The sequence below is a fragment of the Narcine bancroftii genome, chromosome 5, assembly GCF_036971445.1.
Source record: "Narcine bancroftii isolate sNarBan1 chromosome 5, sNarBan1.hap1, whole genome shotgun sequence".
NCBI classification, from domain to species: domain Eukaryota; kingdom Metazoa; phylum Chordata; class Chondrichthyes; order Torpediniformes; family Narcinidae; genus Narcine; species Narcine bancroftii.
The window spans coordinates 121,410,596-121,434,140 of NC_091473.1; the positions used below are offsets into that span (position 1 = coordinate 121,410,596).

Consider the following 23,545-nt stretch of genomic DNA (forward strand, 5'->3'; position numbering starts at 1 on the left):
TGATAAGCCGAGGCCGTAATTGTAAATAGATTAGCCTGGCTGGAGTCATCTCCATCAACCACTTTCAATCTTTATTTGTCTAGGCCCCCCGCACCCCCACTTAGGATTCTGCTCAATGTTTATAGGCCCCCTTCCTTGTAAAGCGGTTGTTTAGTTGTTCTTTTCCGTACTTCTACTGACTACATGAAAAACATAAAAAATATTTTTATTTTAAAATATAAATTTAAATTTTTTTGAATTTAGATATACAGCAGGGTAACAGGCCCTTCTGGCCCATGAACCTGTGCCACCAAAATATCCCAATTAACCTACAACCTCCCCCCATACATTTTGAAGGATGGGCGGAAACCAGAGTGCCGGGAGGAAACCCACACCGACACAGGGAGAACGTACAGTCAGACGGTGCCGGATTTAAACTCATGCCACTGGTGGTAAAAATAGCGTTGTACTAACCATGCCGCCCCCCCTACACTAACTGTGCCACCCCACTTATGATTTCATTCCATGGCCCGAGGATTATGGCCAGCATTGAGAATGTATGATATAGATGATAGTTTGTGAGCGCAGTTAAAAAAAAAGAAGCATGAACAAAGGAATATAAAAAAATGTAGTACTAGGAAGAGAGAGTGAAAATAAAGAATCATGTAAGAGGTGAAATGTGGAGCCATATAGGTACTAATGATGAGGAAGGGTCCGAGCTCTTGACCAATGGCTCAAGCCCAAAATGTTGGTTACCTTTTACTTTCTATGGTTCGTGCATGATCTGCTGAGTATCTCCAGCATATTTGAATATTGCACTTCACCCCAGCATCCTCAGTCTTCCTTGTTCAACTGTATTCAGCTGCTTCACTGCCAAATTTTCTTTGAGGAACACCTATCGGGAGTTGAAGTTCAATTGGATGTAACCAGATGACACGGGCTCGTAGGCCGAAAGGACCTTTTACCGTGTTGCATGTCCAAATTAAAATTTTAAAAACCTAAATTAAATCTGCAGTCTTGTTTGAATTAATCAGTTCTTTGTCTCCACCTCGTGATGTTTTCATGCTGATAAATAAGACTGCTCATCTATGTGGTAAAATGGTCAAAATAAACAACAACAAATCCTTGGTGAGACCACGCTTGGAATATTGTGTTCTGTTCTGGTTACCACATTACAGGAAGGACGTGGAAGCTGTGGAGAGGGTGTGGAGGAAATTTACCATGATTTTTTTCCTGGATTGGAAAATGCCTTTACGAGGCAAGGCTAGCCAAGCAAGGGCTTTTCTCTCTTTGGAGTGAAGAGTTCTACAGGATTCTGAGAGGCATAGTTAAGGTAGGCAGTCAGTGCCTTTTTCGCAGGGTGGGAATAGCTAAGACTGGAGGACGTGTACAAAGAGAAGGGCGCAAAATTTAGGGGAGACGTCAGTGGTAAGTTTTTTACACAGATAATTGTGGGTGCCTGGAATACACTGCCAGACGTGGTAGTGGCGGCTGGAGCAGTAGAGAACTTTTAAGAGAGTCATAGACGGGCGCATGGATGAAAGTAAAATAGAGGGTTATGAAGTAGGGAGGGTTTAGTTTTTTTGGTAGGTATATATGGGACCCCACAACATCAAGGGCTGAAGGGCCTGTACTGTGTTCCTATGTTCTATATTCTAACAATTATTCAAGCACCTACATTGCACCAAGGGAATAAGCAAGAGTAGTCATTTCAGAAAGAAGAAAGGGATTTCACATAATGTATGGAGGTGAACTGAGAGATATAGTACATGTCCGCTGATGTCAACTGAATGATCCAGTGGGCAGAAAGTTAATAGTTATTTTCACCTCCATGAGGCAGAGCAATCCAGGTATGATTGCATAGCTAAAGTTGTCCTGCAGGGATGTGATATATCTTTATGTGACAGCCTTGGAAAAATTCTGCTCTTCAGATAAGTCCGAGTAGATCTGTGGTATTTCTTGAACCTGTAGGAATAGGCTTTATGCAGGTTGTGTGTATTTGCCTTCTGCTCATGGACACTGATCTTCCTTGATTACTGGCTGTGTAGTGGAGCATTACTAGGAGCTTCATTATCGAGGAACCCAACGAATAAGGACCTTAACTTCAGAAAGTGTTTGAACAATCTGCAGTCAGTAATGAAGCTGCCAGGTTAGTTCTCCTAATGTGAGCAGAGTATCCGTTTTCATCTGTATGAAAAGATTTAGCATGTGTTCTTTGCTCCACTAAGATTATTCCCCAATGGTTATAGCTTGGTGCTCGAAGCTCCAATCTATGGTGGAAAAGGTGGAAATGGGCAAATAATGATGCCATTATGTTTGAATGATCAATGCAATTTTATTTGGATTGTGTGGTGCTTAAAACCATTGCTTTGTGGTCTAATTTCTGGGCAAAAAAGCTAATCAGAGATTCACAGAAAGAAGAGAATTGAAAACAGTTCACATTCTGTCAAAGTATTTCCTTTTAATTCAGATTCATTTTATGCATATTATGAATAACTCTTTTATTGTGCCAGTTCAGACTTGGAAGGTTCAGCACTCTGCTCCTTGAATAGAGACATCCAGACGTGGGGTGCTAAAGCCATCAGAAAGCGAACCCTCCTTATAGGAGGAAGCCAAAATCTAAAAACACTTCCCTTAAAAGTTGTCGAATCTGGTCAATTGAAAACTTCAGAAGTGGCATTGGTCAGTGTTTGCTAGGTGGGATTATTGAGAGTTGCAGAGTCCAGGCTGATTGGTGGATCCAGAGCAGCCTTCTGTTCTGCTTTCAAATTCATAATTCATTGTTACTACTGCTGGTCCTAATTCTTTTTCTAGATTTATTTAATTAACTGAATTTTAAATTTCAAGCCTCTGTGGAGGGATTTGAACTCTTATCCCCAGATACTAGCTCTGAATTAATAACCCCAAAAAAATAACCACCAGGCGATTAAGATTCTGACAAGAGGAGGCAGATTTTGCAGTTGGCAGTGAGCTGTGCCAGGTCAATGTGGATTTCAAAAACTCCAACTTTACCTCAGAGCATCTTTCCAGTAGGAATTTGCAGAAAACTTTCAGAGAATTCTCTGAGGTGCAACTTTCGATGCGATTCAAAACTTTCGAAGAGCCAAAGCAAAAAAAAAAGAACAAGAACATAGAAACGTTAAAATCTTAAAAAAATTAAAAAGCAAAATTTTTAGAAAAAAAGCAGAGATTAAAAAAAAACCCTTAGAAATAATTAAATATTTTTTTGTGCTAGTAACATATTGAAAATGTCCTTAAAAAAATGTCACACAAAATCACCTTCACTTCTTGCAGCCGTTCCATTTAAATTAGGCATGAAGTTTTCACCTCCAGGATGTTGCCTCAAATTATTGGGCAAGTGTGGGATCTAATTCTCGCATTCTCTTACATTATCAAAGGAAGCTATTGGCCCTTTGAGCCTTTGCCACCTGGTAAAGCAATGACATCTATCCCATTTGAAGTTTTATGTGCAGCTCTGATCACCACATCACAGGAAGGCCGTAGCAGCAACCTAAAATAAAAAGATTCATCAGGATGTTGGCTGGAATGTAGGGTTTCAAGGAGAATTTGGAAAGCCTAGGTTAAGAATAACATGGAAACTGGCCCTTTGGTCCATCAACTACCCATTTTCACTAATCTTACATTAATCCTATTTTATTCTCCCCCCACCCAACCCCACCACCATTCAACCACTCACCTACACCTACACCTAAACTTTACCTCTTTCACTTTTAACCCATATCCTTTGATTTGTATCTTACCTACCCTCAGTGTAAAAAAAATCTATCTACATGTACTCTATCTATCCCCCTCATAATTTTAAATACCTCTATCAAATCTCCCCTCGTTCTTCTACACTCCATGGAATAAAGTCCATTCCCTGTAAATCAGTTCCTGAAGTCTGGGCAACATCCTGTAAATCTTCTCTGCACTCTTTCTATCTTATTGATATCTTTCCTGTGGTTAGGTGACCAAATCTGCACACAATACTCCAAATTTGGCCTCACCAATGTCTTATACAACTTTACCATAATATCCCAACACTTACACTCAATACTTTGATTTATGAAGGCCAATATGTCAAAAGCTCTCTTTACAACCCTGTCAATCTGTAATGCCGCTTTCAGGGAATTATGTATCTGTATTCCCAGATTCCTCTGTTCTACTGCATTTCTCAGTGCTCTATTTTGGTTCAGCCTTTCTTGGTTTGTCCTTCCAAAATGCAGCACCTCATATTTGTTGGTATTAAATTCCATCTGCCATTTTTCAGCCCACTTTTCCAGCTGGTCCAGATCCCCATAAAAGCTTTGAAAACTTTCTTTTCTGTTCATAATGCTTCCAATCTTTGTGCCATGTGCCAATTTACCACATTATTATCCAGATCATTGATACATATGGCAAACAACAATGGTCCCAGCATCGATCCCTGAGGCACACCACTAATCACAGGTCTCCAGTCGGAGAAGCAATCATCCACCACTACTCTCTGATTTCTACCATTCAGCCATTGTCGAATCCTGTTCACTACTTCACTATGAATACTTAGCATCTGAACCTTCCTGACTAAACTTCCATGTGGGACCTTGTCAAAGGACTTACTAAAGTTTATGTAGACAACATCCACAACCTTTCCTTCATCAACTTTCGCGGCAACTTCCTTGAAAAACTCTATAAGATTGGTTAAACATGACTTAGCACGCACAAAGCCATGTTAACTATCCCTAATCGGTTTATGGATATCCAAATAATTGTAGATCCAATCTCTTAGAACACATTTCTATAATTTTTCTACTACTAACCTCAGGGTCACTGGAGTATAATTTCCAAGGTTATTTTTGCAGACTTTTTCAAACAATGGAACAACATGAGCTACCCTCCAATCCTTTGGCACCACACCTGTGGCTAAGGACATTTAAAATATTTATGCCAGAGCCACTGCAAATTCTTTTCTAGCCTCCCTCAAGGTCCAAGGGAATATCTTGTCAGGCCTTGAGGATTTATCCATCCTTATTTGCTTTAACACAGAAAGCACCTACTCCTCTTTAATCTGTATAGGTTCCATGACCTCACTGCTTGTTTTCCTTACTTCCCATGACTCTGTGCCCATTTGCTGAGTGAATACTGATGAAAAATAAATAAGATCTGCCCCCATCTCTTTTGGCTCCATACAAAACCAACTGCTTTGATCTTCAAGAGGACCAATTTTGTCCTTTAATATCCTTTTGCTCTTAATATACCTGTTGAAAACCTTAGGAATTACCTTCACATTATTTGCCAAAGCAACCTCATGTCTTTTTTTTTAGCCTTCCTGATTTCTTTCATGAGGGGTTTCTTGCATTTTATATTCTCTTCATGCATCTCATTTGCTCCATGTTGCCTATGTCTACAATACACCTCTCTCATCTCTAAATGAATTAAGAATGTAAGCACAATGAATTAAAGTCATAACAGAGTCTGTGCATTAAAACACACGTCCAACCAAGTAACAAAAACCATAAATAAGGTGTCATCGCTCTTAGAAATATTTTCCTACACTTGCTGTTTTATTTGTATCCATCACACCCAAAGGACTGACCCATAATTACATTACTAATGCCTACCGTGATACTGCGCACATGGCCACAACCTGCTCACATCACAAAATATTTGATATTCATCTCAAACTAGCTTCTGTCTTCTACCTTAAAGAACCATGTGTGTTTAAAAGGCTAATGTGTTGCCTTTGTGCCCCTGTAACTAACTTATTAAACCATATCTTGTTAAAATATAATTTTACCATTAAACTAAGGATAATTTATATTATCCAGATCTGTTACATTGTGTTGAGGGTTTTGTAATTTTATGGTAGTTATGGTATTATGTACCCATTCAGGCATACAGTAATTATAGTGAAATAAATTCATATGGTCTAGCTTATATAAGAAATAGTGATGTGATATAATTTGTGAGAATCACATGAAAAGAATCTGCAACCTAATGTATGTATGAATTGTATATCACAACACATAATAACACAGAAAAAAATAATTTCCTCATCGTAAAATTTATATCAAGGTATTTGCAACGGTTGATCTGTTATCTGTGAAGAACTAGGATTGACCTTTACATGAGAGATATGGAAAATTCCATATTTTTTGGCTAAAAATATGGGCTTGACTTATACATGATATCAACCTTACACAAGTATATTCAGTAAATGTGATAGTAAATGTTTCCCTTAAGCCTTTTCCCTTGTACATTTATTTTCTTTGATCTGCAGAGCCCTCACCCACCATCTCTTTTGGAAGACTAATTTGTGCCTCTTTTATTCCCATTTCTGATAAAGGAATAGAGACCAGAAATACTGACTATTCTTTTATTTGTAACACTGTCTGATCTGCTGAATTTTATTCCAGCTTTGGAAGAACAGTTTTTATATTAATATTACATGTTTTAAAATAATTTGTTACATTGCTACACCAATTTACATTTATGTACCATTCTTAACTTCCCAGGGTGATTTGTAGGATCATTATTAAATCATATAAAAATATTTGGATGCCGGAGACTGTATTTTAAGAATACAGAGTTGACAGTGCAGAGAAAAAAGGGTGAAAGGAATTTCTGAAATAATGGCTTCATCGGCTAAAAATAGAGCCACCAGTGGTGGAGGGATGAAGTAGGGCTTCAGTGGAGGCCAAGATTGGAGGAGTGCAAGTTCTTCGAATGCTGTCAGGGCAGCAGGCTTTGGGCAAGTTGACATTTGTGGAGACTGAGCCAGCCAGGGACAGTCAAAGCTGAATTGCAAAGTGCCATGGCTGAGGTTTCTGGCAGCAGATATAGAGATGGCAGAACATTAATGCAATACGTAAGCTGTGGGCTTCTGGATCTTATCCCAAGAACTGCTGGCTGGCATGGATGGCTTGATTCAACAGCAGAAAGTAGGTGCTGAGAAATATAAAAAACTTTCACTTTCTTATTTCAAATATGTTTTTGTTTTAATAATTAAAATTGCATCAATCAGTAGAAACAATCACCTATCAGGAACAGGGAAGGGATTTTTTTCTTCTTACGCCAGCAGGAACAAAAGGATCGCCACGGTTTCTCTAGGTTGAGGAGTGGGATTTTGCCATGATAGTGGGACCATTTGAACAGGCCAGGTACGGTGTGTGTAGTGAACTGAGTTTCACGAGAAGTGTGCTGGTCCCGCCTCCCAGCCCACCCCCCAGAGGCTCGTATATAACCCTGGTTTCCCACCTAAACCTAGAACCCCTCTGAAGCCTGTTCATGAACCCTACCTAATAAAAGTGGTAGTTCTCCCTCCAGTCGAGTGTCAGCTTTTAACTATGCTACAGTGTGCAGCCAGAACAGGGCTTGCAGCAGGGAAATTAACTGGTCATACACTGGAACTTGTTTTTCGTAGAATCATTAGTAGATGGATTCCACTGGACATTTTTTTTTCAAAAGGTTTGCTTCCTGAAAGAAAATTGGGGATTATGATAGACACCTACAAACTGAATGCAAAGATAATTTCAGATTTGCCGTATCACTAAGGAGGTTGGAGAAACATTAAATTAACTTTTATTGAATTTAGCACATTTAATCGCATAATGATGCTGACTTGTTGCATTAGTTCAACTTACCATAAAATGCCACTAATTTTCGTTTGTACCCAGCATGTGATACCTTTTGTGTCAGTGTCCAACAATAGTCGACCAGCATTATTCAATTCCAATGTCCTGACATATTTTTCCATGGTTGCAATGCCATAACATAACATAACATATCATAACATAACATAACATAACATAACATAACATAACAATTACAGCACGGAAACAGGCCATTAGGCCCTTCTAATCCGCACCGAACCAAACACCCCTCTCTAGTCCCACCTCCCTGCACAATGCCCATAACCCTCCATCTTCTTCTCATCCATATACCTGTCCAACCTTTTCTTAAATAATACAATTGACTCCGCCGTCACTGGTGAAATCTTTCACCACATTTGCCACTGAATGTACCAAGATCAGTAGGGAACAAAAGCATGTGTGAATGCAAAAAATTAATTTTCAATGACATGTTGCACTTCATGGTTTTGTATGCTTGAAGTAGACTTAAAATATGACCGGACATCACAAAAATAGATTATATCTAAAAAATGGTATGTGATAGGAAGGTTCTAAGTGAAATTTTAAGATTTTCATGATCAGCAGCCCAAAATCCATAAAATACCACCAAAAATGTTCAAGAAGCAAATTCTTCATTGTCCAGTGTTATTGAAATGATCATGGATATAATGCTGGGTTTGGTTCATGAGATAATATGTATAAGTATCTAGAGGGGCAGGGACTGATCAGGGACACCCACATGGGTTTGTGAGGGGAAGGTCATGTTTGACCAATCTTGTTGAATTTTTTGAGGAAGTGACTAGAAAGGTTGATGAGGATAAAGCAGTAGATGTTGTCTATCTGAATTTCAGTAAGGCCTTCAATAAGGTTCCACATGGAAGGTTGGTGAGGAAGGTTCAGGCACTAGGAGTTAATGTTGAGATAGTCAGATGGTGGCTAGAAGAGAGAGAGAGTCATGGTGGATAACTGTCTGTCAGGATGGAGGCCAGTGATGAGTGGTGTGTCTCAGGGATCAGTGTTGGGTCCCTTGTTGTTCGTCATTTACATTAATGATTTGGATGATGGGTTGGTAAATTGGGTTAGTAAATATGCGGGCGATACAAAAATAGGGGGAGTTGTGGATAGTGAAGATGGTTTTCAGGGACTGCAGAAGAATTTGGATGGCTTTGAAGAGTGAACAGAAAGGTGGCAGATGGAGTTTAATGTAGATAAGTGTGAAGTGCTTGATTTTGGGAAGAATATTCAAAATAGGACATATGCAGTGAAGGGGAGGGCACTGAGGAATGCAGAGAAACAGAGGGATCTTGGAATTATTGTTCATCATTCTTTGAAAGTGGATTCTCATGTAGATAGGGAGGTGAAGAAGGTTTTTGGTATGCTAGCCTTTATAAGTCAAAGCATTAAAACTGGGAGGTGATGCTGAGACTGTTCAAGGCATTGGTGAGGCCAAATTTGGAATATTGTGTGCAGTTCTGGTCCCCAAATTATAGGAAGGATATCAATAAGGTAGAGAGGGTGCAGAGAAGATTTACTAAAATGATGCCTGGATTGCAGTATCTAGAATACAAAGAAAGATTAAGTAGATTAGGTCTTTATTCATTGGAGCATAGAAGGTTGAGGGGGAATTTGATAGAGGTATTTAAAATTATGAAGGGGATAGACAGATTAGATGTGAATAGGCTCTTCCCCTTGAGGGTAAGTGAGATTGGAATGAGGGGTCATAAGTTAAGGGTTAGCAGTAACATGAGGGGAAGCTTCTTCACTTGGAGAGTGGTGACTAAGTGGAATGACCTTCCGGAAGAGGTGGTTGCAGTAGGGTCAATTTTGTCATTTAAGAGAAGGTTGGATGAGGGGATTGGAGGGTTATGGACAGGGAGCAGATAGGTGGGACTAGTGGAGTTCACTTAAATCGGTGTGGACTTGAAGCCTGTTTCTGTACTGTAATTGTTTGGAATGACTTCATCACCAACATCGAAGAACTCGAGCTGGCAGAGTCCGCAAGCATCGAATCCATGCTGCTGAAGACCCAACTGCGCTGGGTGGGTCACGTCTCCAGAATGGAGGACTATCGCCTTCCCAAGATCGTGTTCTATGGCGAGCTCTCCACTGGCCACCGAGACAGAGGTTCACCAAAGAAGAGATACAAGGACTGCTTAAAGAAATCTCTTGGTGTCTGCCACATTGACCACCGCCAGTGGGCTGATATTGCCTCCAACTGTGCATCTTGGCGCCTCACAGTTCGGCGGGCAGCAACCTCCTTTGAAGAAGACCGCAGAGCCCACCTCACTGACAAAAGACAAAGGAGGAAAAACCCAACACCCAACCCCAACCAACCAATTTTCCCTTGCAACCACTGCAACCGTGCCTGCCTGTCCCGCATCGGACTTGTCAGTCACCAACGAGCCTGCAGCAGACGTGGACATACCCCTCCATAAATCTTCGTCCGCGAAGCCAAGCCAAAGAAAGATAATGGGAGTAGAAATTCTGAAAGGAAATTTTGGTGACAGATATTACATTGGGATAATTATAATCCCAACCTCAAACAATGGGATTTCCCTACAGAATAAGGAATTCTGATTTATTGTCATCAACTAAAAGGTTCCTAGCTGGATCTTTCACACAGTTAGCAGTAATCATAATGTCAAGTTACATTTATTTATCATTCATACCATGTGCACATGGTAGGATCACAGAGCATATTTTATAAATATAAGTTAGAATAGAAGTTAAACATATTGAAATATTAAAATATTAAGACGTATGCAGTAAAGGTATTCTGGGAATTCAGGAGCCTGATGGCTTGGGGGAAAAAAAACTGTTGCCCAATCTGGATGTAACAACCTGAGTGTTATGGTACCTCTTACCAGATGGCAGAAGGGAAATGAGAGGGATCCAGAATCATCAATCCTTTTATGATTAGACCCTTGCTGTTTGGAAATGATTGTGGCCTGTAAATTATAAGTTATGACAGAAGGATGGTGTAGAGCTCATCGAAAGAACCAAAGACTTGTTGATCCAAACCAAGGCTTTTATTAGCAAAAGACCGGAGCTCTTCACAGGTGGCCGACCAGTCCGGAATGATCCGACCTGGCTAGGGACACAACCCTTTAAGGCCCAAACAATAGGTGTGGCTTAGCTCTCAGCCAATCGCTGTAAGCACAGTCTAGATACAGTAACTATATACACTATGTACATTGGTGATAGATCTGTACTATCACATTCACCCCTTCTTGGAGAATTGACCCTGGGAAAAAAAAAAACAAAAACGAGGGAGAGAATGAAAAGGAAGGGGTAGGTCAAGGACTGTAGCGGTCAGGGGGTCTGACCATCCGGCGTGACCGCCGTGGTGCCGGGATTGGGGTCGCTGGAGTGGTGTCGCCAGCGGGCTCATCGGGTGCGACTGCTCCGTCGCTCAATTCCCCAGTCGTTTTGTCGGCAGGGTGGCCCGAGTCATTGGGGTGCTGTTGGTCCTTCTGTTGCGGCACGGGGCCTGGAGCATAAGGAGTTGGGGGGTTTGCTGGGTCTACCGCGTCCTGAGCTAGGTCCCGCACCGAAACTGTGTCCTCCCGCCCGTCTGGGAACTCCACGTATGCGTAATGTGGGTTCGCGTGGAGTAGAGTCACTCGGTCGACCAAGGGGTCATTCTTTGAGTGCCGGACGTGGCGTCGCAAAAGGACGGGGCCAGGGACGGTGAGCCATGCCGGTACAGTGGTTCCTGATTCGGATTTCCTCGGGAAAAGGAACATCCTTTCGTGGGGGGTGGCATTTGTTGCAGTACATAGGAGGGAGCGGATGGAGTGTAAGGCACTAGTGAGAACCTCCTGCCAGTGAGAGGTGGGGAGACCTTTAGACCGGAGAGCCAGTGTAACCGCTCTCCATATGGTGGCATTCTCCCTCTCGACCTGGCCATTACCGCGTGGGTTATAGCTCGTGGTCCTGCTTGAAGCAATACCACACTCCAGAAGGTACTGTTGCAGCTCTGCACTCATGAATGAGGACCCCCTATCACTGTGGATGGAATTGGGGTACCCGAAGATGGTGAAAATACTGTGAAGGGCCTGTATCACTGAGGTGGCAGTGGTGTCTGGGCAGGCCACAGCGAATGGGAAGCGGGAGTATTCGTCGATGGCCGTAAGGATGTAGGTATTACGGTTGGTCGACGGTAGGGGTCCCTTAAAGTCTACGCTAAGACGCTCGAAGGGGCGGGTGGCTTTGATGACGTGGGAGTTATCCGGACGGAAGATGTGAGGCTTGCATTCGGCGCACACCGAACAGGCTCGGGTCACGGAGCGGATCTCCTCAACTGTGTAGGGTAAGTTGCGCGCCTTGACAAAGTGAGCAAACCTAGTGACCCCTGGATGACAGAGCGCCTCATGGAGTTTCCGTAGTCTGTCCATCTGTATGCTGGCGCACGTCCCCCTGGAGAGCACGTCAGGCGGGTCGTTGAGCTTACCAGGCCGGTACAGGATGTCATAGTTAAAGGTGGAGAGTTCGATTCTCCATCTGGCGATTTTGTCGTTTTTTATCTTACCACGCTGGGTGTTGCTGAACATGAAGGAGACCGCGCGTTGATCAGTCAACAGTGTAAAGCGCCTCCCAGCGAGGTAATGTCTCCAACGACGTACCGCTTCAACTATGGCCTGGGCCTCCTTCTCGATCGAGGAGTGTCTACTCTCCGGACCCTGGAGGGTTCTGGAGAAGAAGGCTACAGGCCGACCGGCCTGGTTCAAGGTGGCTGCCAGGGCGAAGTCGGATGCATCGCTCTCGACTTGAAACGGGACAGACTCATCGATCGCGTGCAGCATCGCAGCAGCGATATCAGATTTGATTCGATCGAAAGCCGCTGTGGCTTCGGTCGAGAGGGGAAAAGAGGTGGTCTTGATAAAAGGACGTGCCTTGTCGGCGTAGTTTGGAACCCATTGGGCATAATACGAGAAAAGGCCCAGGCAGCGTTTGAGAGCTTTCTGGGTATGTGGGGGGGGGGGGTAAGTCCATTAAGGGACGCATGCGGTCAGGATCTGGCATGACTATCCCGTTTTCCACCACACAACCTAGAATAGCGAGTCGTGTGGTCCGGAAAACACACTTGTCCAAATTGTAAGTCAGGTTTAGCTGACGGGCAGTTTGAAGAAATTTGTCTAGGTTGGCGTCATGGTCCTGCATGTCGTGGCCGCAGATGGTGATATTGTCCAGATACGGGAAGGTAGCGGTTAGCCCGTTCTGGTCCACCATCCTGTCCATTTCCCGCTGGAAGACCGCGACACCATTCGTGACCCCGAATGGTACCCTGAGAAATTGATATAGCCGCCCATTCGCTTCAAAGGCCGTGAATGGTCGGTCCTCGCAGCGGATCGGGAGCTGGTGGTAGGCCGAACGTAGGTCAATAGTGGAGAAAATGCGGTACTGGGCGATCTGGTTCACCACATCCGTGATGCGTGGCAGAGGGTACGCATCCAGGAGTGTGAAGCGGTTAATGGTCTGGCTATAGTCGACCACCATCCGTAGTTTTTCCCCATTCTTGACAACCACCACCTGGGCTCTCCAGGGGCTTGAACTGGGTTCGATGATGCCCTCATCCAGCAATCTACGCACCTCACTCCTAATGAATTGCCTGTTTTCGTAACTATATTGCCGACTTTTGGTGGCCACAGGCTTCCAGCCAGGGGTGAGGTTTGCGAAGAGTGCTGGCGGGGCAATCCGGAGTGTGGAAAGGCCGCAGGATTGGCCCCGGGGCACGGGGGCGGGTTGCTCGGGTGCTTCGGGAGTGGGGCGATGGCAGACCGAGAGGGGGGCTTGGGGTCCCCCAAAGTGTAGGGACACCGTTTGGAACTGACACTGGAAGTCTAATCCCAGCAACACTGGGGCACACAATTGGGGAAGGACGAATAATTTAAAGTGGGTGACCGTCACGCCCTGTACTTCCAGCGTGGCGATGCAATACCCCTTTATCCCAGTCGAGTGCGACCTCGTCGCTAATGAGATCCTCTGGGTAGTGGGGATAATGTCAAGTCCCCAACGGAGGGCCAGATCTGGCTGGATAAAACTGTCAGTTGACCCAGAGTCAAATAAGCAATTGGTGTAGTGTCCATGCACTTTAATCAGTTCCATTGCTCTGGTGAGGGGATGAGAGCATTGCTGGTTTAATGTTATTGAAGCAGTTGACAGGCGAGTTTTGCGCGATGACGTCACGCAACGGGATGACGTCACGCAACGGGATGACGTAGTCAACGCTCGAGGAGCAGGTTGGAGAACCTCCCGGAAGTGCTGTTGTGGCGGGTGAATGGTAAGTAGTGGGGTTTGTAGTTGCTCGCGATCGGCGGTCGGGCCCTGGCGGTCGTCAGCGATGGACGCTAGGGTGAGCACCTGGTTGGCCGCGGGGGTGGCTGCGGCGGCGGTAGCGTCGGCCCCGGGGGTGTCTGTGGCGGCGGCAGCAGCGGCGGTAGCGTCGGTCCCGGGGGTGTCCGTGGCGGCGGCAGCAGCGGCTGTAGGTCGGCCCCGGAGGTGTCCGTGGCGGCGGCAGCAGCGGCGGTAGCGTCGGCCCCGTGGGCGTCCGTGGCGGCGGCGGCAGCAGCGGCGGTAGCGTCGGCCCCGGGGGTGGCTGTGGCGGCGGCAGCAGCGGCGGTAGCATCGGCCCCGGGGGTGGCTGTGGCGGCGGCAGCAGCGGCGGTAGTGTCAAGTGTTCCGCATGGGGGCGAGAGGCAGGCCATCACCATGGTTGCGACGGTGGGTTGCCCCTTCCGGGTTCGGCGTCTCCGTGACGTCAGGCGTTGCCGTGCAGGGGAGCCCTCGCTCTCATTGGACGAGAGCTCTGGGGAAGAAGAGTTTGAATGGGATAGTGGCGGTTGAGCTTCACACGAGGCACTGTGTTTGCTGGCGGCCATTTTAGACCTACAGACTGCAGCAAAGTGGCCCTTTTTAAGGCACTTCTGGCACCTGGCTTTTCTTGCTGGGCACTGGGATCTGCTGTGCTTGTCCCTCCCGCAGAAATAACATTTCGGGTTCGCACGGGGCAGGGTAGCAGCAGCCGACAGGCCGTCAGGGGTAGGGTAGAAGGGCACTCTACTCACATCAGAACGAGGGGTCCAGTCCCTAGAGAGCTCGGTGGACTTTAAGGCTGCATCCTCCATTGTGATTGCAATCCGGGCCACGTCCTCTAGTTTTTCTACCCCTTGTTCGAGCAAACGCAGCCTCACTTCGTTCGATCGGAGCCCGGCCACATAGGCATCCCGGACGAGGTCGCTAGTGATCTCGGCAGCAGTTTTGTCCACACAGTTACAGTCCTTGCCCAATGCCTTTAATACTTGTAAATATGCCCTGCTGGACTCGCCGGGCTGTTGCTTCCTCGACGCAAGCATGAGCCGGGCATGAACTCTGTTCACCGGTTGATCATACAGTTCCTTCAGTACCTTTATGGCTGCGGTGTAAGTGGTCTCATCCTGGATGTTCTCGTAGACTCTCAAGGACACCATAGACAGCAATGCTGTTAGACGCTGGTTATCCTCCTCTACCTGAATGAATCTCAGGAAGTTTTCAAAGTTCAGCAGCCAGAACTTAAAGGCTTTGAAGGCTGTAGCTGACTGTGGGTCGATATCAAGTTTTTCTGGCCGAGTTAAACGCTCCATCCCTTTCAAAAAAAAATCTTTTTGCTAATAAAATTGTAGAGCTCGTCGAAAGAACCAAAGACTTGTTGATCCAAACCAAGGCTTTTATTAGCAAAAGACCGGAGCTCTTCACAGGTGGCCGACCGGTCCGGAATGATCCGACCTGGCTAGGGACACAACCCTTTAAGGCCCAAACAATAGGTGTGGCTTAGCTCTCAGCCAATCGCTGTAAGCACAGTCTAGATACAGTAACTATATACACTATGTACATTGGTGATAGATCTGTACTATCACAGATGGTTATTGGGGAAGTCGCTAAAGATGGTTGAGTCCTGTAGTGCTATCAATCAAGCACATTAGACAGAGAGTTGTGATTAATAGGTTTTAATCACCTTAAGACATCAACACATCTCACATGTTGCTGGCTTGGTTCCAAGGCAGGTACTGAGTTTAGGTGTAACAGCCTTTATGGGGATTTCCTGGAGGGAGGAGTCATAGGTTCAGGGGGCGGATCAGCTCAGACAATACATGCATACAATACATGCATACATGTCATTGCAACACATTCACCCTTTCTTTTGAAACAAAGTTCGGCTGGGTGAAGTGATTCAATCTTCATTACAGGTTCAGCCTGTCTGGTGGTCTCGTCTGTTGCTACGACCATCATAAGGTTTCTTGTGGTTCAGCTGCTGGTTCCTGGGCTGTGTCTTGCATGACAGATTGTGCCTACGGTGGCTGAGGGGGGTTAGTAGGAACATGGGGTTGCTCCGTCTAGGTTGGGGAGCTGTGTCAATTAGAATTGGTGGGGCTGGTTGGCTGGGGTTACCATGAGGGGATGTTGATTGGTTGGTCGAGGGGTACCCTGCATGCACCAGGTTCCGGATGGGGTTTTGGGTGGTTTAAACATTTGCAGTTGCAGACCATTGTGGGGGGGGGGGGGGTGGTGGTGTAGGCCGTCAAATTGCATTTGGACACTCTTTAGCTGGCATTGGAAGTCTAGTCACAATATGACTGGTGCACAGAGCTGTGGTATGATAAGGAGTTTAAAATTCTTATACTCCATGCCCCACACAGTCATTGTTATGGTGCAGCAGCCATGGATCTCAGCCAATTGTGATTTGGAGGTCAGGGAGACTTTACATTTTGCTGGGGTTACCACAAAGGAGTAGCGCTGCACTGTGCTTGGGTGAATGAAGCTCTCTGTGCTTCCTGTATCAAATAAGCAGTTCATGATGTGACAATTTACCTCGATGTTCATCTTGGCCCCAGTCAGTTAATGTGGGGTGTCCTGATCCAGGGTAATCGAGGCCAGCGTCTGGTCGCTGTATGAGTCGCTACTGTAGAGTTGGTTCAGGGCACCTGCCAAGATGGTTGTTCCCATGTCGCGTATACGGTGCTGCTCCTCACCGCCGGAGGTTGTGCCATCCCGTTTTGCCACACCCATCGTTCCACCGAGCCATTTCCCACAACCAGAAGTGACGCCGGAAGTGAAGTCAGAAGATGGTGGCATCTGCCAGCCGCACGTGGTGCTGCTAGAAGGGGATTGGCACCTACATACCTTCCCATAGTGTCTCTTCTTCCCGCAGGTGGAAGATGTAGAGTTTTGGACCGGGCAGTTCTTTTAGGGATGCTTCACATGTCCGCAGAAGTAGTACTTTGGGTGCTTGATGGTGGTGGCCTCTGTGTTCAGCTGCACTGTCTCAAGCACTTTAGGAAGGTCAACTACTTCTTGCAGGCTTTGATCGCCCTTTTCCAGGAGTCTCTGTCTGATGTGATCAGACTTGAATCCAGCCACACATGCATCGCGTATCAGACCTTCTAGATGAGTAGCAGCAGAGACTTCTCTGCAGTCGCAGGCTCACCCAGCTCCCACAGGACCCACATGTACTTGCCAACTGACTCTTGTCCAAAACTGCCCACAAGGAATCTGGCGTAGATGATGTTTGTCGGGGTCTGATACTGTTTCTGCAGGAGCTCTATTGTGGCTGAGTAAGTAGTGCAGTCCCTTATCATTTGGAAGATGGAGGCCGACCTGAGCAAAGAGTAGATCTCGTTTGTCTTCCTCACTCTGCACGCTGTTGCGTCTCATGAAAGCGTTGAGGCAGTGCAACCATTGATCGAATTGACTGAGGCCTCCAGATCTTCCGGGTCAGTGTCAAGTTTATCCGTCTGTAATGCCTTGTCCATGGCCCACAAATTTAAGGTGATTAAATTGTAGTGCTCTCGATCAACCGCATGAGACAGAGAGTTGTGATTAATAGGCTTTAATCACCTTAAGACACCAACATATGTGGGGCGACATGGGGTTAGACTGCAAATCCCCATTTTCTTCGAAAAAATTGAAAAAAGAGTAAAAAAAGTTAGCAAAACAAGAAAAATAGAATAAAAAAGAATCTGAAGACCTGCAGAACGTTTTAAAATGGCACCAAAGAAAGAAACGTTAGCCGTTACAGTACAAGAAACTGAGCAAGAAAATGATCGAGGTAAGTAAGGAAGGCCTACCTTGAGGATCCTCAAGGAGCTGTTCGTAAGGTACTGCCCAGGGGAGATACGCCAGGAGTCGAGGAGATCTTGGAATACAGGGTCTCTCTAGACAATGGCCGCCCGACTCGAGTGAAGATGTGAATCTGCGCATGCGTGACTCCACACACATGTGCAGAGCACAAAAAAAGAGGCAACTTTAAATAAGACTTTACAGACCTCCAGCTCCAGTGGGCAAGAGGAGGAACAGGAAGAACAGGAGTTTTTGTCTACTCAAAGCCCCAAGGGCAAACAGCTGGAGAAAATGAAAGAATCATTTATTTTTGCAGCAGAAGTGAAAAAAATACATGGAATCTTCCCAACAAGATAGGAAGTTTATTTAATGGCAGAAATACAAAAAATATATGGAGAGATTGTAGCTGAAAACACGACTTTTACAGAGAAAGTTGAGAAAATGATGCAGCAGGTGGATAAAAGTTTTGGTTATGGATGAGAAAATTAAAGGAAATGAATTCAAGGCATTAAGGAGCAAATAAAAGCAGCACGAGCAGAATCAGCTGCAACAAAAGATCAGTTAATGCAGAAAATAGACATTTTAGAGATCTTCAGCAGAAGAAACAAACTAAAGATTATTGAACTTAAATAAGGTGATGAAGGACAAGAAATTTAAAAGTTTTTACAGCGTTCAATTCCACAATCTTTGGGAGTGACTGAATTTCAAGGAGACATTGAAATTGAGAGAGCACTCAGAGCATTGAGACCAAAGCCACAGCCGGACCAAAAGCTGCGTCCGATATTAGTCAGATTTCTTTGATATGAAGTACAAGAGAAGATTTCAAAGCTGGCGGCGAAGCAAGCAAAAGAATGACAGTCACCCATGATTTATAATGGGAATAAGATTTTTTAAAAATCCTGATACAAGTTTTGAGTTGTTGAAAAGGAGGAAAGAATTCAATACAGTTAAAAATGGAAGAAAGGTTATGCCTTTGACTTAAGGTATCTGGCAGTTTTGAAGATCTTTGTTCCAGAAGGGAGAAATAAGTTTTTCACAGAACCTAATGAGGCAAAGGTGTAGGGTGATTAATTGCCTGGAAAAGCAAGACAGGTGGATGCTGATATTTGAATGTATTATCAGATGGAAAAAGTTTTGCTGTAACTGGGGAATAATTCGAAAGAGTTTAACTGGGGAGGAAGGTTTAACCTTTAAGTGATCTACATATATTTTAAAAGATCTACAAGAGAATCAGAATCTATGATAAAAATAGAATAAGTGATTGTTTGGTATATCGAGTGAGTTAGTGGGGACCAAGAGCCTAACCACTGCAAAGTCATGTACATGAATGTGATTTGGATCACATCTCAAATAGATCAGGGGAATAGAGATGTAACAACATCACACATCTCTGGGGGGAGGGAGGCTCTTCTTTAGTTCTTATTTCTATTTTTTCTCTTCTTATTTTACGCCTGGATTGACTAAGATATTTTGCTAGTTTAGTAGGAATGAGAGGAGTGGGAAAGGGATGATTGATGGATAGAAGATTTAATGAGATGGTACTTAATGGCAGGAAAGTTGAATTTTATTAGTATTAATATTAATGGTATTCAAAATCCAATAAAATTAAAATGTTAAATTATATGAAAAATATTAAAGTGGATATAGCTTTTTTGCAGGAAACTGATTTGACTGAAATTGAACATGAGTTAAAAAGAGATTGGGTTGGACAGTATTGGCTTCTTCTTTTAATTCCAAGCCCAGAGGTTTAGCTATATTAATAAATAAAAGTTACTAATTCAAATATAGTATACAACTATCTTTGGCTTGGCTTCGCGGACGAAGATTTATGGAGGGGGTAAATGTCCACGTCAGCTGCAGGCTCGTTTGTGGCTGACAAGTCCGATCCGGGACAGGCAGACACGGTTGCAGCGGTTGCAGGGGAAAATTGGTTGGTTGGGGTTGGGTGTTGGGTTTTTCCTCCTTTGCCTTTTGTCAGTGAGGTGGGCTCTGCGGTCTTCTTCAAAGGAGGTTGCTGCCCGCCAAACTGTGAGGCGCCAAGATGCACGGTTTGAGGCGATATCAGCCCACTGGCGGTGGTCAATGTGGCAGGCACCAAGAAATTTCTTTAGGCAGTCCTTGTACCTTTTCTTTGGTGCACCTCTGTCACGGTGGCCAGTGGCGAGCTCGCCATATAACACGATCATATAACATATAAGGCGATGGTCCTCCATTCTGGAGACGTGACCCACCCAGCGCAGCTGGATCTTCAGCAGCGTGGACTCGATGCTGTCGACCTCTGCCATCTCGAGTACTTCGACGTTAGAGATGAAAGCGCTCCAATGAATGTTGAGGATGGAGCGGAGACAATGCTGGTGGAAGCGTTCTAGGAGCCGTAGGTGATGCCGGTAGAGGACCCATGATTCGGAGCCGAACAGGAGTGTGGGTATGACAACGGCTCTGTATACGCTTATCTTTGTGAGGTTTTTCAGTTGGTTGTTTTTCCAGACTCTTTTGTGTAGTCTTCCAAAGGCGCTATTTGCCTTGGCGAGTCTGTTGTCTATATAGATAATGATTAATTGTCAAATTTATTCATAATATTGGACATTAATGAGTATATATGCACCAAATGTAGATGATGGGAAATTTATACAAGATATTTTTATGCAATTATCAAGTGCCCAGGGTAAAATAATAATGGGTGGAGATTTTAATTTTACTTTTGATTCAAAACTAGATAGATCAGGTGGAAACATTGTTAAAAATAAAGTAGTTAAAGTTATAACAGATTTAATGAATGAGATGAGACTTGTTGATAGTTTGAGGAAAATTCATCCTAATTAAAGTGACTATTTTTATTCTTTTAGACATAGGACATATTCATGTATTGATACGTTTTTGGACTCTACACAATTACAAGCTAAAGTTCAGAAGATTGAATATCAAGCAAGAATGTTATTGGATCATTCACCTTTAGTGATGTCAATTGTGTTGGAAGAAGAACAAAATGTAGGTTGTAGATGGACATTTAATACAGTACTTTTAAAGAGTAAGGACTTTGTGAATTTATGAGACAACAGATAAAGTTTTTTCTAGAAATTAATGAACATTCAGTAGCAAATAAATTTATTATATGGGACTCTATGAAAGCCTATTTAAGATGACAATTAATAAGTTACACATCTAAAATAAAGAGGGAATATATGAAAGAAGTAGATCAATCAGACAAAGATATATTGTATTTAGAAAAGGAATTGCATGTTCATAAAAATGAAAAGAAATGATGATAATTGGAATCAAAAATATTGAAACTTAATACAATACACTCTCATAAAGTAGAAAGAGATGTACTGCATGCACGGCAGAAATATTATGATTTAGGTGATAGAGCCCATAAAACTTTACCATGGCAACTCAAAATGGAGCAATTATCAAGAAGAATAATAGGAACCAAAAGAGGTCAAATTACATATAAAATTCAAGAAATTAATGATGATTTTAGGAATTTTTATAAACAATTATATTAGTCTGAATCTTTAAAATACAAGAAAAACTAGATGAATATTTATCACAAATTACATTGCCTCAATTAAATGTTGATGAAAAAATGGTATTATCTAATTCCTTTATGAATGTTAAAGTATATGATATTTTGATGTCTTTGCCAAATAATAAGGCTCTGGGAGAGGATGGCTTCTCTCCGAAGTTTTATAAAGAATTTAAGGAGTTGTTAATTCCTGTTTTTATGGGACTTTTGGATCAAATGAGAGACTCTAAAACTTACCAGAATCTTTTAAAACAGCATTAATAACAGTTGATCCAAAAAAAGGGAAAGATCCTAATTACCATCCTCTTGTAGACCAATATAATTATTAAATACAGATTATAAAATTGTATCGAAATTATTAGCTAACAGATTAACTAAATATTTACCTAAATTAATAAATATGGACCAGACTGGCTTTATTAAACATAGAAGATCTGTGGAAAATATAGTTAAATTTATTTTTATTAAATGTAGCCCAGAAAAAAAAAGATACCAGCAGTAGCAGTGGCTTTAGACGTGGGAAAAAGCATTTGATAGACTAGAATGGGACTTTTTATTTAAAGTATTGAATGTTTTCAGAATTCCAAATTATTTTATAAATTGGGTAAGAGTTTTGTATAATCATCCAAAAGCTAAGGTGGTCACTAATAGGCAAATATATAAAGCTTTTCCATTAGAAAGGTCATCTAGAAAAGGATGCCCACTATCACCATTTTTATTTGCATTGGCTATAGATCCATTGGCAGGTGATAAGAAGTGATAATGAGATTAAGGGTTTTACAATAGAAGACAGAGAACATAAAATTAGCTTGTTTGCAGAAGATGTTATATTATATCTTACAGAACCTGAAATATCATTGAAGAAAATACATGTACAATTAGCAGAATATGGTTTGATATCAGTGAAGTGCCAGTTAATGAAGAAACCAAAGGCTGTGTAGTTAACTAGAAATCATGGTTTTTGTTAGTTGAAACTTAGCAATACAATAATGAATGATAAGGGGTGCATACACAGTTATACCCAAGGGCAGTGTCTCTAGTGGTAGAGACAATACATGTCCAGTGTCAGGAGAGCAGACTAAGCACAGCAAAAGACTGACAGCAAGATACAGATGTAGTATAGCCTCCCCCTGGCAGAAGATGGGTTAATATTAAAAGAACAGCTTCTAAGGTAACAATGAAGCGAACAAGCAGTTCTACTGTAAGCATAACATGAAACGGTCGAATAGCTGGCACTGAGAACTTACTGACATAGCCAAAACAAGGCTAGCAACTATCAGTGCAATTAGAATATAATGAGATGTTTATGAATAGTGGAGCCTCTCGGGTTTTTTCCGAACGTGAGAAGACCTTCTTATCGGAGCAGGTGGTGGTTTTGCAGGAGTGGCAACCTTAGGAACTGGTCTGTAGTGTGAGATGGCAGGACTTCTGGACCCACTCCAGAATAAATCTTCGTCCGCAAAGCCAAGCCAAAGAAAAAGAAGAATTCAAGATATGGAATGGAATTCATATAGAAAGAGGAATTAATAACTACCAAATAGCTAAGATGATATTTAAAGAATCCACTTATTCCTTTTACTTTAAATAATCCTTTCTTTGGCACAGTAATGGGATAAAGAGGATAGAAGATTATTTCTTAGGTTCTTTTTTCTTGACTTTTGAAGAAATGAAAGGGAAATATAATATACCAAATAAAACTATTTTTCATATTATCATCTTAAATTAGGTATGAATTTTGGACTTCTGGAACAGAGCCTATTTGAGTATTTAATAATTTATACATTTATTGAGAAATTTATTACTAATATGTATATACAATTACAAGACAAAATGCAGAAAAAGAAACTAAATAAGTCAAAAAAAATGGGAAAAAGATTTAAATATACAAATTCATGGTGAGGCCTGGTCAAGATTATGCCAGGAGAGTGTAATTAATAGAATTAATGTTAGATATCAAATGGTACAATATAATTTTTTATACCAATTATTCTATACTCTGTGTAAATTACATAGATTCAATTCAAATTGTTCTGACAAATGTTTCAGATGTAACAAAGAAACAGGAACCTTATTACATGCAGTTTGGCCTTGTGAAAAAGTGGGAAAATTTTGGGACGACTTGAATATATTATTGGAACAAATTATGAAGATACAGATACTAAAAGATCCCAGAATATATTTGCTTGGTGATTTATATGACATTGATACTAAATTGAAGTTAGACAAATACCAATGAAAATTTTTGAGTGTAGCAATAGCAGTGGATTGGAAATGTATGGCAGTAACATGGAAGTCAGATCATTTTATAAAGTTGGATATATGGCATATGAAAATT

At 42.8% G+C, this 23,545-nt stretch overlaps 1 long non-coding RNA gene across 4 annotated transcripts in view; it reads left to right on the plus strand.

Annotated features, from left to right (window-relative positions):
* The window catches only part of LOC138762791 (uncharacterized), an 89,713-nt gene that overhangs the window by 45,446 nt on the left and 20,722 nt on the right, over window positions 1–23,545 (plus strand). For 2 of the 4 annotated variants that reach the window (XR_011357148.1, XR_011357150.1), the window contains exon 4: window positions 20,531–20,672. This is a non-coding gene — a long non-coding RNA (uncharacterized lncRNA). Of the gene's footprint in view, window positions 1–20,530; window positions 20,717–23,545 lie in introns of those variants that run through there. The other 2 variants (XR_011357149.1, XR_011357147.1) reach the window with 1 other exon arrangement.